This window comes from Elaeis guineensis, chromosome 9 (assembly GCF_000442705.2).
Source record: "Elaeis guineensis isolate ETL-2024a chromosome 9, EG11, whole genome shotgun sequence".
Classification (NCBI taxonomy): Eukaryota; Viridiplantae; Streptophyta; class Magnoliopsida; order Arecales; family Arecaceae; genus Elaeis; species Elaeis guineensis.
Window position 1 is genome coordinate 446,065 of NC_026001.2, and position 7,026 is coordinate 453,090.

The 7,026-nt window shown below is 35.3% G+C and overlaps 1 pseudogene; it reads right to left on the reverse strand.

Annotated features, from left to right (window-relative positions):
• Nucleotides 1-926: 926 nt before the first annotated feature.
• On the reverse strand, nt 927-6,594 carry LOC140851702 (pyruvate kinase 1, cytosolic-like; annotated as a pseudogene).
• Between the last annotated feature and the right edge of the window lie 432 nt (nt 6,595-7,026).

Here is a 7,026-nt window from a genome sequence, read left to right on the forward strand (position 1 = left end):
CATCATAATATATTGATGAATTTATTATGAATTTAAAAATTTTTCGAGACTTAATTTTTATTAAAAATCTATTTAAGTAGAAAACAGTAAGAAAATATAATAATATTTAAAATCACTGATTACCAAATTTAAAAATTATAAGATATCTATAACTTATTTTATATTATCAAATTTTAATTGTGTCTACGGCCATCTTTCTCTTCATTGTCACTAGCACCTTCTTCTTCATTGTCACTAACATTGGACGTTCCCATTTAATTTACCATCACAATGGGCAACATATAAAAATCAACCAAACCGCTGGAAGTTAAAATAACAAGTTATTTATATATATATAATCACATCATATGCATCACATGAGATTCTAAGCTGGTTTACATATAATTTCTTGCACCACCGTAGCACCGGCAAAATATATCACTCTTTTTTCACCTTGACTTCTCCCTCAAAAAAGGGGAAAAACAAGCACCTCTAAAGGACCCAAAACCATTGAAGCAGAATCATAGCATCTCTCTGCAATAAACGAATTTGCTGGTACCAGCACCATAGATTTTATCGGTACCACTGGTTCGGCATACGCATGTCCAGAGTTAGAACCTGAAGCAGAATCATATCACCTCTCTGCAATAAACCAAACACCAATCAATTTGCTGGTTCTAGCACCAAAGATGATGTTGGTTCCAGTCGACTGTTCAGCGTTCGCATTTCCCAGAGGTAAAACCATTCAATGTGCATCAACTAGAACTTGAATAAAACAGTACCTTTAACCAAGGTTTAAATGGCCCTAAGGTGATAAATCAAGCTAGCTTCAATGACATGGCATGTCAAATGACCTGCACAAGAGACCAGCCTGCTTACCTATGCAATGCAGTCATCATGCACAGAAACTCCATGTAAACATCCATCACAATGCACCAAGCCTAGGCTTCAAAAACGAGCATCTTAGCAATTATCCAAGATTGCAAAATGCAAATATTTGCAAGCTACTCCGGCATTGCCTTACACATGACAGGAAGAATCAACATGCAATTCGGAGTCTGTAACCAACACCAAACATTGTTGGCTGTATAATGCCTTTAACTGGAACAGGAATTGCTTCAGCATACACTCAATAAATTATAGGTATCAAGCTCCAGTTGGAACTTGACCATCATGCAGAGTCACCAAAAAGCAGCTGTTCAATCCTCTAACTCGATAATCTTCACCACCGAAGCATCCCCAACTTTCTGGCAGACGACAACTCGATCATGTGACTTTATCACACCAGAGGCCTTGCCATGATCAAGAGCAACCTTCAGAACAGACTCATTCGTGGCACTTGTAGACTCCGCCTGCAGAAGCACAACAGTAACACATCAGGCCTCTAGCTGATGAAAATGATAAGTGAATCTCAGGCATATAATGTGCTTATATATAATAGAGAGTCATCAATGAGCAAATTTGTTTCTTTCTAAAAGCAACAAGGAATGTTAGTAAGAGAGAGGTGAACATTAGTCTAAATCAGAACCAAGCATCCCACATGCCTGCAGCTCTAAGAAATCCACAAACTTCAACTGTTATGACCCATAGCCAACCAGTTCTTCGTCCATGATATTGGATTACCCATCTGCCACTTCCACCTTGGGTTCAACAACCATTTGAACTAGCGTTATTTGTTTCCAATTAGAATTGTTATCTCCTGTTTGTTATAATAGTCAGGGTGCATTATAAATGCTGATATACATCCTTGATGTGATACAAGAAATACACTGAAATTCTTGTGCATAGAATTTAGCAACCTTACAAGAATGTTGAGCCATTTTCCAAAGACTGAAACTTGTAAAATAAATAAAGCTTATAAAAGGAAAAAGAAAAACTTACAGGATGTCGAGGATCAGCAAGCATGGGGAAAAGGCCCCTGACTATGAGCGATTGCCTAGCCTGTCCATAACAAACACTTCTATTAATTTGGGTACAATAGATAAAAGGCATAGAATAGAATAAAATAAACAAACACACATTAAAATGTGATGTAAGAAACAAAAAATAAAATTAACTCAACCACTATGTTAAGCTCATACCTGAGAGAATTATGAAACCATTAAGATGGAAAAATAACAACAAACAACATCCTGCTCCAAGTACTTACAGCTTGCATGATCTAAATTAACTATAAAAAATTAAAGATAGCCCACTTACTTCAAAAGCCCCAGTGAAACTCCATCGAAGTTGGTTTGTTTTGAGCCGAGGAATAACGACCGACAATACCGGCATAGTAGGCCTATACTTTGCAATTAATCTACATAATGAGAAACATATTAGAACCTTGTGAATGAATGGGGGGAAAAAATTAATGTGCATCACTGAGTTAGCAGAAGGCACATTAACAAGTAGTTTTTGTATTTTACAACAATACCTTGCAGCTCTTCCCGATGACGTGAAGCAAATGATAACAGAAGCCTTAACTTTGATAGCAGCACGTACCTAGACAAGATCATGATAGCAAACTCATTAAAGAGCATTTCCAATAAAAAAAACCATTCTTATTGTCTCTAGTTTCTAAAGTAAATGTAAGTTAGAAGAAAAATATGCTTAGTCAACTAAGGTTGGATAAGGGGAAGACATACAGCAGATGAAGCAATAGACTCCAAATGGGTCATCGGTTCACCAACATATTTCACAGTCTTTTTAAAGTACAAATCCTGATTGAAAACCTTCTCAGCCTGCAAAGCAGATCTTACAATGAAATGCAACAAAAAAGTGCAAATCCAAAGAAATAAAAAATATGCAAAACCAGGGAGAGAATATGCACATGGCCCTTATAATGATCACTAGGGAGCATGCAGTGCTTTATTAAAATATTACAAGAAATACAAGAAAAGACAAATAAAAAAATAATTTCATAAAAGAAGAGGTTACAGTGATTTTTTCATCCATTCATGATCTATGTAACTCTCAGACGAGACATCCTACCCTGCCTTAATCATAACAATATAAGAACTTTTGCAAATCTCTACTCCACCCAACATGTTCCACATTTTTTATGATCCTGTTGAATAAGCTACCAAACCTTCTCTCAATGGACTGTCATAAATCATTAATTCATATTTTACTGGAGCCCACCATAAAGCTAGATCAAGAATTTATAGTGACACTAAAGAACCTATGGATAGATACAAAGGTAAATACAACCTTTTCTTAGTCAAACTAAAGAAAAGAATGCTATACCCTTACCTTTATTAAAACATTATATTTTAAATAATATTTTTTATGTTTCTTTCTTAGTCTCATCTGACTATGACATGATCGTTGCTTATCTCAAAATGCAGACACCAGACAGGTGATCAGGTCACTTAGCAAGTGAAATGCAAATAAGAGTTTTGCATCTGGTATCTGTTATAAAAATCATAATAACAGGGGACAAGTCACAAAAATACTATGTCCAAAAGAACCACTTTGCGCCATGTTTATAAGCTGGCCCATGCTTTATACAAGGAAAACAGCTCAACTACAGCTAAGATAATCCTCACACAAAAGCCTTGGCAGAAATATTTAGTTGGCATGACAAATCCTTTTGCATGCAGTCCCTATCAAGTCAAATCACAACAAAAATTCAAAAAAAAACCTTCCTCACAAGCTCAGCAATAAGACATAAGCATCGACAAAGATGTTACACTAGTAAGCATGAGCAAAAGACTGACCTCTGCACAAATTTTACCCACAGTTGAAATAGTCTCAACAGGATATAATCCTCGAAGAGTTTCAGCACCTAAAAGAATTGCATCACTTCCTGAAACAAATCAAGACTGAGAATCAGCATCGCAAGTTTTCCATGCATAAACTTCATGATGGAATTAGGAGATGAATGTAATGTGAAATAACAAAATTAAATAATATAGAAAATCAAAAGCTTAAAACATAATCACCATCAAGTACTGCATTAGCCACGTCAGTTGCTTCTGCACGAGTTGGTCTCAGGTTGTCAGTCATACTGTCCACAACACGAGTAATCACAGCAGGCTTACCAGCCATGTTACACTTGTAGACAGCAGCCTTTTGAAATAAAAAGACCTGCAAACAAGAAGTGATGATCAGATTACAAGGTTCAGATAACTTATAATGGTTAAAAAGTTGGTGCCCCACTGTACCTTAGTAAAAAATAATTGGTAGAATATAAATCAGGAATGACTGTCAGATAGTTTCCCAAATTTGAAAAATATCATGTTTCCAGATTTCTTAAGAAAAGCTTTTTATCCCATAAATTACAAAATTTTATATGGCAGTAGCTTAAAATACCTAAGAAATTTCATATATTGTTCAGAAGCCTGTCAGGATTCTATAAAGTTCTCTTTTTTTTTTTTTTGTTTGCTTGTTGCTTTTATTAGATATTTCTCACTCTCATTTCCAATATTTCTGCTGAATAAAAAGAATTCACCCCATGCCAGGTCCATGGTCAAATCCTGACCACGTGACATGTTCTGGATTAAAGTGGTCTGCCCTATAGTCTACAACAATTTCTTGCCACAAGCTTTCTGAAATTTCTTCAAACTCAAAATATTGTACTAAAAAATTTATAAATGAGTATTGTAAACACAGTTAATAAGCTTTATCTTATTCAAGATTTTAAATCCGTGGAACAAAAATATCCCATTTTCTCCATGGAATGGGATGCCCTGCTGTTCTATTCCGTCCCAACAGCAATTTTGATCATGTATCCTAGTAGATATCCTCCGTCTTTCTTCCTTTCTTCTTTCTTTTCTTTCTTTCTTTTTCCTCTTTTTTTCTTTCTTCCTTCTTTTCTTTATTTTTCTTTACTTTCTTTCTTTCCTTTCCTTTTTCTTTCTTTTTCTTCTCTCTTCCTTTCTTTTTTTCATTTTTCTTCTTCTTTCCTTTCATTTTTCCCTTTTCTTCATCTTTCCTTCATTTTCTTCTTTCTTCTTTCTTATTCTCTCCATGCAATGATGGGTTTCTGAGTCCCGAGCCCGTCCCGATCCCATTTTCTCATGGGAACATGATGGGACAGTTGGGACGCCTCCTGTCCCACCGGACATAAAATCTTGATCTTATTCCAAACTCATCTTTCCTTTTCCAATGTATTGGCATCCATCCTCACCTCCGTTTATGTTCCGAGAAACTTTCATTAAAGGTTTTGACAGGCAAAGCAAAAAAAAAAAATATCTCAATGACTGGGAAGTAATGGAACCATAAACTCATTACCACAGAGGTAAAGTGAAAATTTTCAGCTTGGTTATATACAATGATGAATTGTCAAGATCTGCAAACTATGCTAGGGACAACAGATTCTCTACTCCATATCATTTAACTCAGGTAAATTCACAACCAGCATGCCAGGGAATAGTTTCACATGCAAAGGGAGCAACTCATCATATACATGAGAGGATCAGGAAATAAAAATACAAACCCTGGCATGCCATGTATCAAAATATAAATTCTGTGGGGAAGTGTCAAGCATGATCCACTTGTAACACTATGAGCATATGTTAAAAATGTACAGGTTCTCATTGATTGCCCTTAGTTCCACACAAAAGAAAAAATTTGTTACCTATCCCTACACTTGTAAAGCCATGCCCATATCTCGATGACATAGTCATATGTCTAGATGAATACACAACAATGTGTTTATTTCTTCATGCAGTGCAAGTGCTCCATGCATATGAGATAGTGATTGTTTATTATGCCGTTAGTGTCCCTGAGAATATATAGAAAATTACCAGCATGTCAAACAAGTTGTCAAACTTGTGATGCATCAACTGTAAAACTTGTGTGCAGCGGTAACTTTAAATTAAAAAACAAAGAAGAGCAAGAAATCAGCTACCATCAACAAAATCCAGTTAAATGAAATGAAATTCCATCAAGTGATTCCATTTGGCCTAACTTGATGTTAAATAAATAAAACTGGTATTTTACTAAGATTCAAATGATGAGCTTGCTACAAAAGATTCAACCTTTGTTTATAGGGCTTCTTTTTTATTATACTTATTTGCATCGGCATCTTTCATAAAAAGAATAAATAATAATGCATGTATTCCATCTAATTGCTAAAAAAGCTAAGTAGGGATGATCAACCTTTTCAGGCGGGAGATCTATTCCTAGATTGCCCCGTGACAGAATAATGCCATCTGCTTCTTGTAGAATCTCGTCAAAATGGGTTAGGCCCTGCAAGAAAATGAGTGCAAGAACATTACCAAATTAAGATGTAAAAAGAAAAAAAAAAAAAAAAGACTAGTTGAGACAAATATCTTTCAACCCACCTCTATGTTTTCAATTTTTGCAAATATCTGGTTTGATTAAGATCACCCAATTTTGAGAGGAAGTCTCGTGCCTGCACCCCGAATAACAGAACCCCATTGTGGAATAAAATATTGGAAAAGGAAGCAAGTGAAAACCAGAGCATCAAGTGTGGAACAAATACAAATTGGAATAGAAAGTCAACTACAATTCAATCAGAGGTAAAGATAAAAGGCAAGCAATACATGATGGCCTTACATGTCGAACATCTTCAGCATGCCTCGTATAAGATAATGAGAGGAAGTCAATTTTATTTCGAACACCCCATGTATTAATAACCTGAAATGATTGACAACACAAAATGAATTAAATGCTTCTGAAAATGAAAACTTTGAGAACATATTGAGATTTATCTACATATGAAAAGAGTAGAAATTGTCGCAAATTGTACCTAACTTCTTCTCAAACCGTTCTCAGTTAGCAAACTGGGCTTAGGATGACATATATCATAGGATATAGTCATTTGATATTTGGATAGCAAAAAAAAAAAAAAAAGAAGAAGAAAACCCTTGGCTATAAACCAAAAATAACAATATAAAGACAAGCAGAGGAATCTCAAAGAATGGAGCATGTTCTGATGCAAGTCAATTACTCTACTTTTATTCCCTTCCCTTCTTTTTCCAAAGTTGGAATATCAAAGCCATCCTTCTTCCTGTAGGATGGTCTTCATGATTGATGTTTTCCAAGGTCGCTCTACAATAGACACATTAGAATCGTATGTCGTAGACAGAATTAAAT